The sequence below is a fragment of the Gadus macrocephalus genome, chromosome 6 (genome assembly GCF_031168955.1).
Source record: "Gadus macrocephalus chromosome 6, ASM3116895v1".
Classification (NCBI taxonomy): Eukaryota; Metazoa; Chordata; class Actinopteri; order Gadiformes; family Gadidae; genus Gadus; species Gadus macrocephalus.
The window spans coordinates 27,319,575-27,333,923 of record NC_082387.1 but is presented as its reverse complement, the minus strand read 5'-3'; positions in this window follow the sequence as shown (position 1 = coordinate 27,333,923).

Here is a 14,349-nt window from a genome sequence, read left to right as displayed (position 1 = left end):
ATATCATAGTCCAGAAGAATGTCAACATCACCCAATCACAGTCCAGAAGATTGTCACCATCATCCAATCACTGTCCAGAACAGTGTCACCATCATCCAATCACAGTCCAGAACAGTGTCACCATCACCCAATCACAGTCCAGAAGTGTCGCCATCATCCAATAACAGTCCAGGATTGTTGCCATCATCCAATCAAAGTCCAGAAGTGTTGCCATTTTCCAATCACAGTCCAGGAGAGTGTCGCAATCATCTAATCACAGTTCAGGATTGTTGCCATTATCCAATCACAGTCCAGGAGATTGTGGCAAATATCCAATCACAGTCCAGAGACACGCCCTCTGTCGACTCAGAGCCAATAGATGAGGGGTGATGTTCAGCTGGTGTCCTCCATCTGGCAGGAGGCTGACGTCCATCAGGGCAGCACCAGGTGGGAGGGATGAGACTGAATCAGAGTGAGGAGATGGACGACTTCTGGCAGCTCAGTAATCATACTGAGGTCATGTCATAAATAACCAGCCTTCACTAGGTCACGAAGCACCTGCAGCCAATGAAGGGCCGTCTGGAACACAGAAGGTCGGAATAGGAAGATGAACTCAGATCTCATAGCGGTTAATGACCTGTCTGAGAAGAGCTTTAGAAACATCGCATTTGTGTGGAAAATATAGATGCGTTATTTTCGCACATGCTCAGAAACAGGCCCAGGGCTGATCCTGCGCTGCAAATGTGTGGTGTTAGTTGTATCATTGTGTATGTGTGTGTGCGTGCAGGTGTGTGTGTGCGTGGGCATGTGCTGTGTATGCATGTGTTATGTGTGTGTGTGTGTGTGTTTGTATATGCCATGAATGTGTTGTGTGTGCATGTGTTTTGTGTGTGTGAGTGTGTTTTGTGTGTGTAAGTGTGTTGTTTGTGTGTGTGTGTTTTGTGTGTCCATGTGTGCGTGTGCTGTGTGTGTGGGTGTGTGTCTACATACGTTGTGTGTGTGTCTGTGTGTCTGGTGTTGTCTGTGTGTATACTTGTGAGTGCATATGTTTCGTATGTTGTGTTTGTGTCTGTGTGTGCGTGTGTCTGTTGTGTGTGTGTGTGTGTGTGTGTGTGTGTGTGTGTGTGTGTGTGTGTGTGTGTGTGTGTGTGTGTATGTGTGTGTGTGTGTGTGTGTGTGTGTGTGTGTGTGTGTGTGTGTGTGTGTGTGTGTGTGTGTGTGTGTGTGTGTGTATGTGTGTGTGTATAATATTTCAGCCTGGCTCATCAGAAGGGTGTCTGCTTAAAGTCAGAGCTGGAGCGCAGCCTAACTAAACAAAACGAGACAGATTACCGACTTGGTCTCTCTCTCTCTCTCTCTCTCTCTCTTCAGCCTGGAGAGAGAAGGTGGAACAAGGACCTTCTGATCAGAATGAGGACAGACAGACAGACAGCCGACCACACAGTGAAGGGTCTGCTCAGTGGACAGACAGACAGACAGCCGACCACACAGTGAAGGGTCTGCTCAGTGGACAGACAGACAGACAGCCGACCACACAGTGAAGGGTCTGCTCAGTGGACAGACAGACAGACAGCCGACCACACAGTGAAGGGTCTGCTCAGTGGACAGACAGCCAGCGATTTAGCAGCACCTTAGTCAGCAGCTCGTTAGTTAGCAGCTCATTAGTTAGCAGCTCGTTAATTAGCAGTTCGTTAGTTAGCAGCTCGTTGGTTAGCAGCTCATTAATTAACAGCTTGTTAGTTAGCAGTTCGTTAGTTAGCAACTCGTTAGTTAGCAACTAATTAATTAACAGCTTGATAGTTAGCAGCTCGTTAGTTAGCAGCTCGTTATTTAGCAGCTTGTTAGTTAGCAGCTCGTTAGACAGCACCTCGTTAGTTAGCAGCTCGTTAGTTAGCAGCTCGTTAATAGCAGTTCGTAAGTTAGCAATTTGTTAGTTAGCAGCTCGTTAGTTAGCAGTTCGTTAGTTAGCAGCTCTTTAGTTAGCAGCTCGTTAGTTAACAGCTCGTTAGTCAGCAGCTTGTTAGTTAGCAGCTCATTAGTTAGCAGCTCGTTAGCAGCTCATTGTCCCGCCTGTGCCCAGAGTTCGGACTCTGGAGATGGAGGAGACGGACGCGCTCCATTAATCAGCCACAATGAAAGGAAAGGCGGAGGATCTCTGCTGATGTGTTGTGTCTTCTGCCGGTCCTCCACCGTCCACGGAGAGGCCCCCAGCCAGAGCCCGTCTCCACCACAGCACTCTGCTCCACGGAGAGGCCCCCAGCCAGAGCCCGTCTCCACCACAGCACTCTGCTCCACGGAGAGGCCCCCAGCCAGAGCCCGTCTCCACCCCAGCACTCTGCTCCACCGTCCACGGAGAGGCCCCCAGCCAGAGCCCGTCTCCACCCCAGCACTCTGCTCCACGGAGAGGCCCCCAGCCAGAGCCCGTCTCCACCACAGCACTCTGCTCCACGGAGAGGCCCCCAGCCAGAGCCCGTCTCCACCACAGCACTCTGCTCCACCGTCCACGGAGAGGCCCCCAGCCAGAGCCCGTCTCCACCCCAGCACTCTGCTCCACGGAGAGGCCCCCAGCCAGAGCCCGTCTCCACCACAGCACTCTGCTCCACCGTCCACGGAGAGGCCCCCAGCCAGAGCCCGTCTCCACCACAGCACTCTGCTCCTATTGACAGCCGCCCTGCTGCGGCTCTAAGAACCAGTGGGTCTGAACGGTGTGCTCCAGGTATAAACCTCCGCTGTGGATAAGATTAGGCATTAGATGAGAAATGAGATTAGTGATTAGTAATAGTGACTTAAGGTGAGGAGTTGTGGGTTTGCAGGGAATACGTTCCTCAGGCCTGCGGGCTGGAGTTATCCACTGACAGCGAGCAGGCTGAGAAAGAGTCTGTGTCCTGAAGCTGTTGTCGTGAGTTCTACTGAGGACCACTTCACCCTCTCACAGAGCAGCCCCCTCCAGGGTCCTTGCTGAGGGCTCTCTCTGCGGGGGGAGCCACCTTCTGCTGTCCATCAGGATGATCTCTCTGACCCTCCCTCATCGTTCCCTCCTCACCCGCCCTCTGGCAGGACTCGACCCTGTATCGTTATGGTTAGGCCAGTTGACTCACTATTTAATGTTTGATCGATTGTTTTTCCTGGAATGGACTCTGGAGGGCTGGCTGATGGTTCTGACAGCGATGGAGGCACAGCTGGCGTCCATCGAGGAAACCTAGAGCCCTTCATGGATCTGACCAGAACGCCTTCAGCATGTCCGGGGTCTCATGTATGGCTTCATGCGTCCGAACGTATGCGCTTTGCAGGGTGTGTGCGTGTGTGTGTGCGTGCGTTTGTGTGTCGGTTTGCCGAGCCTGTGTGTGTTGAGGGCGGTTAGATCTGGATCCCACTGTTCTCCAGAACGAGCAGGGAGGGGAGGAGGGTGAGGAGCAGGGAGGGGAGGAGGGTGAGGAGCAGGGAGGGGGAGGAGGGTGAGGGGGAGGAGGGTGAGGAGCAGGGAGGGGGAGGAGGGGGAGGAGCAGGGTGAGGAGCAGGGAGGGGGAGGAGGGTGAGGAGCAGGGAGGAGGGTGAGGAGCAGGGAGGGGGAGGAGGGTGAGGAGCAGGGAGGGGGAGCAGGGAGGGGGAGGGAGGGGGAGCAGGGAGGGTGAGGAGCAGGGAGGGGGAGGAGCAGGGTGAGGAGCAGGGAGGGGGAGGAGGGAGGGTGAGGAGCAGGGAGGGGGAGGGAGGGGGAGGAGGGTGAGGAGCAGGGAGGGGGAGGAGGGGGAGGAGCAGGGAGGGGGAGGAGGGGGAGGAGCAGGGAGGGGGAGGAGGGTGAGGAGCAGGGAGGGGGAGGGGGAGGAGGGTGAGGCTGGAGGACGTGGACCCCGTCAGGGAGGAACAACACGGCTCTGTTGGCCCCGGGGTCTCCTGCCACATCCTCCCTCTCCACGTTGTATCAGCTGCCCTCAGGCCGACCCCCAGGAAGGCCCCCCGGCCCCCCGGCCCCCGGGGCTGAGGTCAGGCTGTGGAGCTTCTGTTCTGCTCAGCGATAACAGGGGCCATCCATCCAGGGGGCCCCGGAGGAGGGCCCACCCAGACCCCTCCTGGGGGGGGCTCCTGGGAAAGGTTCAACCAGCGGACTGTTCTCCCGCAGATGGCTCCTACCTCGGGGTCTCTGGATGATGTCAGCGTTCACCGCCAGGGCTCCAAGCGGACCAGACACCCTCCCCCGGGCATTGGGGGAGGAGCCGGCCGTCTCCGGGGGTTACCATGAGGAGAACATCTCGCAGACGCTGGGTCAACCCCACCCGCCAGACCTGACTGGAGGTCTGGAACATGAGGAGCAGACACACACACACATAGTACAGTCACACACACACACACACACACACACACACACACACACACACACACACACACACACACACACACATAGTACAGTCACACACACACACACACACATAGTACAGTCACACACACACACACACACACACACACACACACACACACACACACACACACACACACACACACACACACACACACACATACAGACACACACACACACACACACACACACACACACACACACACACACACACACACACACACACACAGTACAGTCACACACACACACACACACACACACACACACACACACACACACACACACACACACACACACACACACACACACATAGTACAGTCACACACACACACACACACACACACACACACACACACACACACACACACACACACACACACACACACACACACACACACACACACACACATAGTACAGTCACACACACACACACACACACACACACACACACACACACACACACACACACACACACACACACACACACACACATACCAACCCAGTCGCCAAGAAAAAACGTTGACGGTTTACGTTTCCATGAACACTGGATACGTAGCATTTCAACGTAAAAAAATAGCGTGTTATACCTACAGTATCCACGCGTGCCGCTGTGGAGGCGGGTTTCGGGGTTTGGGTTTCACGGGGGGAGGTAGACTCCCCCCGTGAAACGTTAGTTGAAGGGGGGGGGGGGACACGTTTGTTGAGGTGGGGGGGGGAGACACGTTTGTAGGGGGGGGGGGCACGCTCGACAACGACAGTTGGTTTTTATAGAACGCTCGACAACGAGTTGGTTTTTATTGAACGAGACTTCAACACGGAACAGCTGCACGAAACGATGGTCACGTCACTCTCGGTGACGGTGTCGACAACAATGAACACACGAACAATGTTAGTAGAACAACACACAACCACATAACATCCCGAACCCATTAACCCCACTTAATCCTAACAACAAAACAAGTTAACAAAAGCCCCTTTTGTCAACTGACAACCCCAATTCCCAGAATCCCCCGCGGCTCCGGAACGCGGCGTAGCCTATAGAGTGGCGAAGTCACCACACCCGCCCTTGGAACTCGGCACAGAGATGGCGATCTCTCTGCCCCACTTCACCGCTTTTTCCAAGGGGAGGATAAAAGCATCGAAAGAGGTGAAAACCATTATAAGTCGGGGCACGTGCAGAGTTTCAGTTATGCCGATGGGAAGATTGTCGGTCTTCTCCACGCCAGTCGCAGGGAGCGTGACGTCACATACGAGCCGCGTAGTCTTTCTCGTTGTGTTTTCTCTACAGCCTTTATCTGAACAATTGCACAATAAACGGTCGAACTCTTTGCATGAAAAATTATCCTTTAAATCCACAAACAACATATGTGTAATCCAGGGCATATAAAGACCGGGACCAGAAAATAATTATTTTCTCTCCATTGACACCCATTCATATTTTTCGATCTCATAGGTCCCATGAGCCCTACCGGAAGGGGCGTGACTTCGCCACTCTATTAATCTTTATTATCTGAATGGGAAATGCAATATTTTAGGACAGATACACCATTAAACGCGTTTCTAATGACATTTCTAGCGAGAAATGTACATTTTCCTTACATAATCTTCAGTCAGTGAATGTGTATGATCATAGATTTCATATTCAAAAGGCGAAGGGGTGAACAAATTTAAGAAATATATAAATATATTTCTTAAATTTTTTCACCTATATTTCTTACATTTAAGAAATATAGGCCTACTCAAAGCCCAAATCATTGATATCATACCCCTCCCTACCTGTCTGATCTCCTTCACACTGCCACCTCCACCCGCTCCCTCAGATCCTCCTCTTCCATCCACCTCACTGTCCCCTCTGCCCGGCTCACCACCATGGGGAGCAGAGCTTTCAGCCGCTCTGCTCCCAAACTCTGGAACTCACTCCCACCTCACATCCGAAATATTGACTCCCTCCCTCAGTTCAAATCCTCTCTCAAAACCCACCTTTTCAGGATAGCATTTTCACTGTAGTTGTCATGTTTTTTTACTAGCACTTTTAATGGTTTTGTTATTTGTTTGCCCTTGTTTTAAATTGTTTTAAATTTGTAAAGTGTCCTTGAGTGACCTGAAAGGCGCTGTTAAATAAAATGTATTATTATTATTATTATTATACCCTATCCAATAATAAAGAAATTTGAATTTGAATGGTAACAATTCCGTTAAATCCTCGTCCTCGTTTTGAACGTCTCACTCATCAGTGTGTTCTTTCTGATTAGCTCTTAATTGAGATCACCTGTCACGCACCCCTTTATTAAAGGTGAAGACAATGGGTTTGGTTTACTTTTCGCATCGGCCTGTGTCAATCGAGGTTGAGTTTAGTGAGGGTTGAAAGTTTTCGATCTAGATTGCAGATCACTATTGTCACTTTATACAAACTGAAAGTATGCGTTGTTGCGTGTTTGTTTTTGTGGGCATTTGACTGAACAGCCCAGACAAATATTGCTACCAAAATGGCACTTCGAAACAGACCACCGCAGTGAGTAAAAGTTATTTTCCTTTATTAAATGTTGACGTTTTTGGGCTGTCTCCTCAGACACAAGCCATCAGTATCCCTGCTCTTTGCACCTTGACATGCATGTCGCCGCTGTTTGTTAACCTAGCTTTGCTGATTTGTATCTTGTGATGTGTGTGTGTTTTTCTTAACAGGTGTTAGATGACTGACAAGATCTATGGGGGGGCCCCCTTTGGGCCCCCCCATACCAACTTAGTCTTCAAAGGAATCTAGTGCCATGGGACTCCAGTGTCTTCAAAACATCCTCGGAATACATGTGTATGAATGGTCCACCGAAGGGTTGATCTGGAAGCCACCACAGTCCACGCAGTAATCTGCTGCGTGGGCCGTAGTGGCTTCCAGAGCCATTTTTCGGTCTTGGTCAGGATTTGTTACCCTTCAATGTAGCAGGCTACGTAAAGCCTGCTTTACGTAGCATTGGAGTACAAATATTGTGCAAAATGCTCATGTAATTGCACTAGCACTAGTAACCTGTAGATTAGCTTAGTTTAACGTCATTCCGTGCTGTCTCTGTCAAATGTGTGGCTTACTTTAAGTCCACAAGGCCCTCTGGTAAACCACGTTGGAACACCCCTGGACAAGGTGATTAGTCACTGGGTGTGTGCTAAAGTTTTGTTCCATTTTTCACTAGTTGGTTAAAGTTTGGTAGAATTGTTTGGATGCTAGCGACGTGATGGCGTATGTACAAGAGCCTACCGTGGCCAGGCCACAGTTGTGACGGTCACAGCCAGATGGCCTAGTGTGAGTGCAACCTTGATTGCATTTGTATACTGTTTACCATTGGATGTTTATGCAATTTGGCTTAATTAATCCGCAGTAAAGCTGCATTTGACTATTCCAGGGTCGTTTTGTACAGGCTTTCAATTGACCAGTTTTTATTTTTTTTTACCTTTGCTTACAATCCAACGGTTGTGACCACTTATGAAACTGGGCTGTGAACCTTGCAATTCTAGTTGCATATTTGTACACGCAAGCTTGTCCATTTCTATCGCCATCACTAACACTAGCTTCAGCATTTCCTTGTAGGCCATTAGCTGACTTGTGTATTGGAGCGATGATTTGGGTATTTTAAGATGCTTGAAAACCTAAAATAAAGCAAAATGCGTGTCTGGTGTGCAAGAGCCAATTTGTTGGCTTGCAGTAGTCGAGGAGTTGCCGTAGGTCGGAAGCCATCTGGAGGTTGTGGTAATGGAGGCTTGTGGTAGATCAGACGTCTTCCCAGGCAGGGCGCGCGGTCTTCTCGATCACAGGGCAATCTTCAGAGGCAATCGTCTTCTCACTCCTCTCTCTGCAAGACGGTGTCACGGCACCAAATGTTAGATTTCAGCTTATTTCTAAACTGTTTGGACAGACTCTGCGTTGTGTATTTTCAGTCGTAGTAGTAATTCTTGAAGTCGAAATCAAAGCAACTTGACAGGTTGGATCAGAGGATTGAATAGATGGTTTATTCCAGGATGTAATACAGCGAGATACAGACTTGAGTTGAATAATCTATAGTGGACCCGGTGGTCGATGACTTGTTCCTTGGCTGTCGAACCCTCTTCTCGTCGAACCAAAGGGTTGGGGTGAGTATAATACAAAAAGGGGATGTATGAATAACACGAAAACAGACGCACTCTCAGCACTGATAAGGTATCTGGCCCTGGCCATGTCCCGGAGGACCAGGTCGGTTCAACCTTGTTGAGACGTAACAATGGCAGAACACCCCGTCAGTATGAGAGGCCCTGGCTTGTCCCTAGACTAGAAATGTGAACAACAGAGACACTAAAATACACCAACATTCTACACTGCCTATCAAAAGAGACTTCTAAAACATATCTGTTAGAACAGTTCCTATACTTCTTGTATAATTTGGTCATGCTGCAAATTTACTTTTTGTAGTTGCTCCATATTTAGTTCTTTGACAGCCTCACCTGCTAGAAAAGTCTATTCAAATCGGCTAAATATAATGAACTAAATTAATAGCCATGAAATGTTGTCACTCATACTAATGGCAAATACCCTCTTTCAGTTGGTGGTTCAACACTGATGTCTCTCTAGGCTCGAGGGAGAGCTCACAAGTAAATTACACAAATGTCCTGGAGCAATTGGGAATACACTTTAATTTAGTCTACCTGACCAGGGACATCTTTGAACTATAGGTCCTTTTCTCTTGTTTTAACCCGAAAGGGCTGAAATATCAACATTTCAGGTATTCTGTTTGGATAATGTGCAAAACTTGTGGCTTCACTAATAAAAAAAATTAACGAATGTATTTTTCTTAATGTGGTTAAACTATTTAAAGATTTGTATGCAAAATATTTCTGCTCAATTTGTGGTCAATGAAACTCTGACATTTTTTAATTTGATAAAACACAACCATGGGTTAAAGGTATTTGCTTTGGGCATCTTTTGATATTTTTAGAATCTAGCTCCATTGACGTTAGAAATGGTGTCTCCCAGTACTGCAAAGTGCTTCCACAAGAATGGGCAGAAAAGGAACTGCCAACTAAATCTATAACATGGGTAGAAAGTTTCCATGGAAGCTCTTGGCTGCTGGTTCCCAACACAGCTCCACTGTTGGCCTGTGACCTTACGTTAAATTTTTTTTGACTTTTGGTGACTTTCACAAAAGAGAAATGAACTGGTTAATACAATAAACAAGACATTTCATGGTACCATTTTGAACTGTTTGTGGATATTGCATTAAATCCATATGCTTGAAACTTTTCAATTATGCATATCAACCAAACAATGGAATGAAATAAATAGTTCAAGCAATTTGTGGGACTTGGCTGCTTTTACATTATTACTCATTTTGGGGGTTATTCCAGTCTCCAACCTGCAGGTCGTGCGAAGAATCATTTGAATGGGAATATTCTATAAATGTCTTGATATCATCTTTCGTCTCAACACTTCTGCTGCAGCCGCTGTTGAAGCGTATGAGTCCTTTGAGACCCCCTTTGATAAAAGGGGTTCGAACAAGGTGAAGGACACCTTGTTCGTCCTCCTACGCCACCGGGAAGATATTTACATGCTTCTGATTGACTAATGAATTGATTCAGCTATTCCCCCAGAAGTCTGGGGTCAAAAGGTCAAAAGGAGACGGCACCAGCCCCGTTGAAAAAAATAGAATACCACCCCACACACTCAGGAGATTAATGATATTTAAATTATTATGACCATGAAGTCTTTATTTGCATGGGTTTACATTTTGTTCTGTGTAGCATGGAAAAATCTGAGAAACACTCCCATTCAGAATGCATTGGTTTACATTTCGTTCTTTGGAAAACGGTTCTTTTTTATTTATTTATTTATTTTCAGTTTTTGAGGAGGTGCTTCAAAGATGCTAATTTTTCTGCAATAATCCAAAATCCAATGGAAAAACCTGTTGGCTTTTTGTCAAGGGAACCCAGGTCGACGCTAACTTCCGGGTTGGCCAACATACGTCATCCCTCCACCAATCTACTGTAAAAACAAATGTTCAAGTTTAATGATAATGCATGAATTTATTCTTTATTCTGCGTAAAAAAGAATTAATGCTTTTGGCGACTGGGTTGGCTCTCAGATATACGTGTTTCTAACAAGATGATATCCTTAAAAGTTACATAAAGTAACAGTTTAATAACACAAACGCAGGAAGCACATGAGCTGCTAGTTTAGCGAAAGCAGCGTTCCTAACAACCTGACGTCGTTGAAACATGCGAGAGAGCCGATCAAATCCTAATAACTATAAAACTAAAGATCAGACACAATCACTGACTGAAGATTATGCAAGTAAAAAGTATATTTCTCGCTAGAAATGTTATTAGAAACACATTTAACTGTGAATCAGTCCTAAAATATTGCATTTCCCATTCAGATAATAAAGATTAATAAAGATCATACACATTCACTGACTGAAGATTATGTAAGGAAAATGTACATTTCTCGCTAGAAATGTCATTAGAAACGCGTTTAATGGTGTATCTGTCCTAAAATATTGCATTTCCCATTCAGATAATAAAGATTAATATAGGCTACGCCGTGTTCCGGAGCCGCGGGGGATTCTGGGAATTGGGGTTGTCAGTTGACAAAAGGGGCTTTTGTTAACTTGTTTTGTTGTTAGGATTAAGTGGGGTTAATGGGTTCGGGATGTTATGTGGTTGTGTGTTGTTCTATTAACATTGTTCGTGTGTTCATTGTTGTCGACACCGTCACCGAGAGTGACGTGACCATCGTTTCGTGCAGCTGTTCCGTGTTGAAGTCTCGTTCAATAAAAACCAACTCTCGTTGTCAAGCGTTCAATAAAAAACAACTCTCGTTGTCGAGCGTGCCCCCCCCCTACGGCCCAGGGCGGTTCAGTCAGGTTCAGACCTGCCCAGGGCGGTTCAGTCAGGTTCAGACCGGCCCAGGGCGGTTCAGTCAGGTCCAGACCGGCCCAGGGCGGTTCAGTCAGGTTCAGACCGGCCCAGGGCGGTTCAGTCAGGTTCAGACCGGCCCAGGGCGGTTCAGTCAGGTTCAGACCTGCCCAGGGCGGTTCAGTCAGGTTCAGACCGGCCCAGGGCGGTTCAGTCAGGTTCAGACCGGGACACAGTGGACCGAGGTTCAAGGGTGGGCACCAACCTCAGATCCCTTGTTCTCTGAATCCATTTCCCTGGGGCATTCTGCCATGAACCGTCTGAGATCTATGGGAACATCTTATCTAATCTTTTGTTGAAGAGTGGATGAATGAGAGTGCAGCATCCTGCATTAGGTTCTAAAGATAACTTTAGTGTTTACCTTTAAAGGTCGTCAATGCTTTCATCCAAAGCCACAGGGAATCCAGATAGAGGTTAGCGCTGAGGTCATAGGGGATCGAATCCAGGACCCTCCAGGTAATGGTGTCAAAACATTACTACCGCAAGACTTCACTATCGCGCCCCATAGCTGGCTAGGGTTCATTTCCCTTGTTGTCTCCGGTTGGAGGGTTCATTTCCCTTGTGGTCCCAGGCTGTAGGTTCAATTCCCTGGTTGTCTCAGGTCGTAGGGTAATTTCCCTTGTGGTCTCAGGGCGTAGGGATCAGACTCTGATGTCCTGCTACGGTCGAGGTTGGAGATAAACTCGTAGCTGTGCTCTAACATGTGGGGGCTCCTCAAACATTACACCAAATGTAACATAAAGGGGGACACATCGCAGGCCCTCACATCTCCCTTCTGTCTTCATGAAACTCAAAAATTAGGCTTCAACACGGCTGTCAGAAGATGAGAATGGTGGAGGAGGTGGTGTTCTGAATTCCTTCTCCAGCCCAGGGTTGTGGTTTGGCAGGCGGGCTGCCGTGTCTGCTCTGTGACAAACACAAGCGGCCTCTCAGCCTGGGCTGACCCTCCACACAGCAGACCGCTGTCCCCAGTGGCACCAAATATGTACAGAAAATTAACATGGAGTTCATTTCTTTCTGAAAGAAAGAACTTTGCGTGCAGAGAGGAAGTGTTTCCTAGCCTTAATGCGGCAGGCCTACGGTATGTGGAGGATCTAATTGAGTTAGCCGTATCATGGCCGTATCCAAGGATTGATTTGATTGGATCTACTTGGTCTGTAGATGGAACATTGTTCCACCTGAACCGCAGTTCAATGTGTCCTGATCCCAAACCAGAGCTGACCTGACAGTGAAAGCATATCTGATGGTAAACAGCAGCGAGGTCCCGGGAGAGGTCGTAACTCGGCCTTTATTCTGGTTTGTTTACGTGTTCCCTGAGCCAGCCGTGTTCCGCTGACGGGCGTCTGGGCAGACGCAGCGAGCCGCCGCCGGGACGGTTCACAGAGGGGCCGCGCGGAGGAGAACCGGCGGAGAGGTGACACGGATGTATCCTGGAAACAAGCGTTGAATCAAACACAGTTTCACGAGACCCCAGACCTACTGGTGCTGTTTGTGTCGGCTGGCGTCCAGTGGCCTGGAGTTCGGAGAAAGCGTGGGTGAGGTATGCGCCCCTCTGAGTGCCGCCGTAAGTCACTATCGGAAACAGACCGGGGGCATCGGTCTCCGTTAGGCGCGAGGCCGCTGGGAGCGTGGCGACGGCGGAGGTGAGCTGATAAGCTCCCTCGCAACGTGGCGTGCGAGCAACATCGGGTCTCCATGTGCAGACACGTTGCCTTTAAAGGAGAGCGTTCTGGGACAGGGCATCGCCGACTGTTTCCACTGCGCATCTCCAGACGCCTAACCTGCAACGACCTTATGTCAAAGTAGAGTAGGGTTTAAAGTCGCCTTGGACATCGCCGGGAGACATGTTTACCTAAGCGCTGCCACGGGGCCATTGAGCAAGACGCAATAGCGTTGCAGCGTTGAATGAGCCGCTCGTAAACAGGAGGACATTGTTCCATCATTGTGCGCGTCTTAGGAAGGTGTTTCCTGTCCCTCTTCCTCAGCGAGGTGCTCCTTCTCCCAGCTGATTAAACAACAAGATTTACAGCAGGTCCTCCTTCTCCTCAAGTGTCTGACCTCCTGCTCCTCTCCTCTCCAGCCAGATGTGTTGGACGTTGGTGGAGAGCTGCTTTGTGAGCAGGCTGGTGTCAGCCCAGCATTGTGCCTCAGACAACATGGATACGCTGAATCAATTTGTGGTTCCTGCTGCAACCGGAAACAAATGTAAGGAAAACATGAAACCTGGTTCTCTGGTTCTCCTCCTGGCCAGATAGAGGGATGGGAGGGGTTTGTGTGTGTGTGTGGGGGGGGGGGGAATGCTGACTGCAGAAGAACGACCTGGAGAAGGCCTCATACCAGACCATGCTTCATGAACCCAGAGAACACAGCAAATATGCAGGATGGAGAAAAAGTATTTAAGTACCGTAACTCTCAATTAGAATTACCTTCGCCACAAGTTCAGCTGACTCTTTTGAGGGCTGGTGGAGAACTTCTTCCAAAGCTGAGCCATACACAGGACAGCGTCCGTAACGGCTCTGTGTCTCCTTTGGTTATTCACCATTTGATGCCATTGATCAATCCACCTCGGATACGTGCTATTAAAGTAGGGGTGGCTTAGAGATGCCCCCAGGTAGACATTGAACCCATTGCCTTTAAGCTGAAAGACAGACCAAGATGCCCCCCAGAAGGAGAGGGCAGAGAGCGGACCTGAAGCGCAAAAGCGGCGAACATGTTGTCTTTGATCTTGTTGGCGGGTAACGTTAAATGATGTCCGTGCACAGCGAAAATCTCATCTCATGATTTACAAGTGGAGAGCCTCTATCCAGGATCCATGGAGCTGCAGCTGAGACAGCAGGCCAGCAGCAGTAGGGTCTGCGGGCTTTACACATCACTGAACACTGGCCTGGGAGTCATCCTTGCCTTGGTCCACGCCTGCAGCCAGAGACACATTGGCTGAGCTGGGATCTCTGGGACAGGCCCAGAGGCAGCCTCTGAGTACTTTAATGGACATGGGAAGGGTTAGAACCAGCAGAACCGGGTCCCACATGAACAGAGGTCTCCGGCTGGCCGGGGTCCATGAGAAAGACACATCAGGGTTTGACGCCATGCCC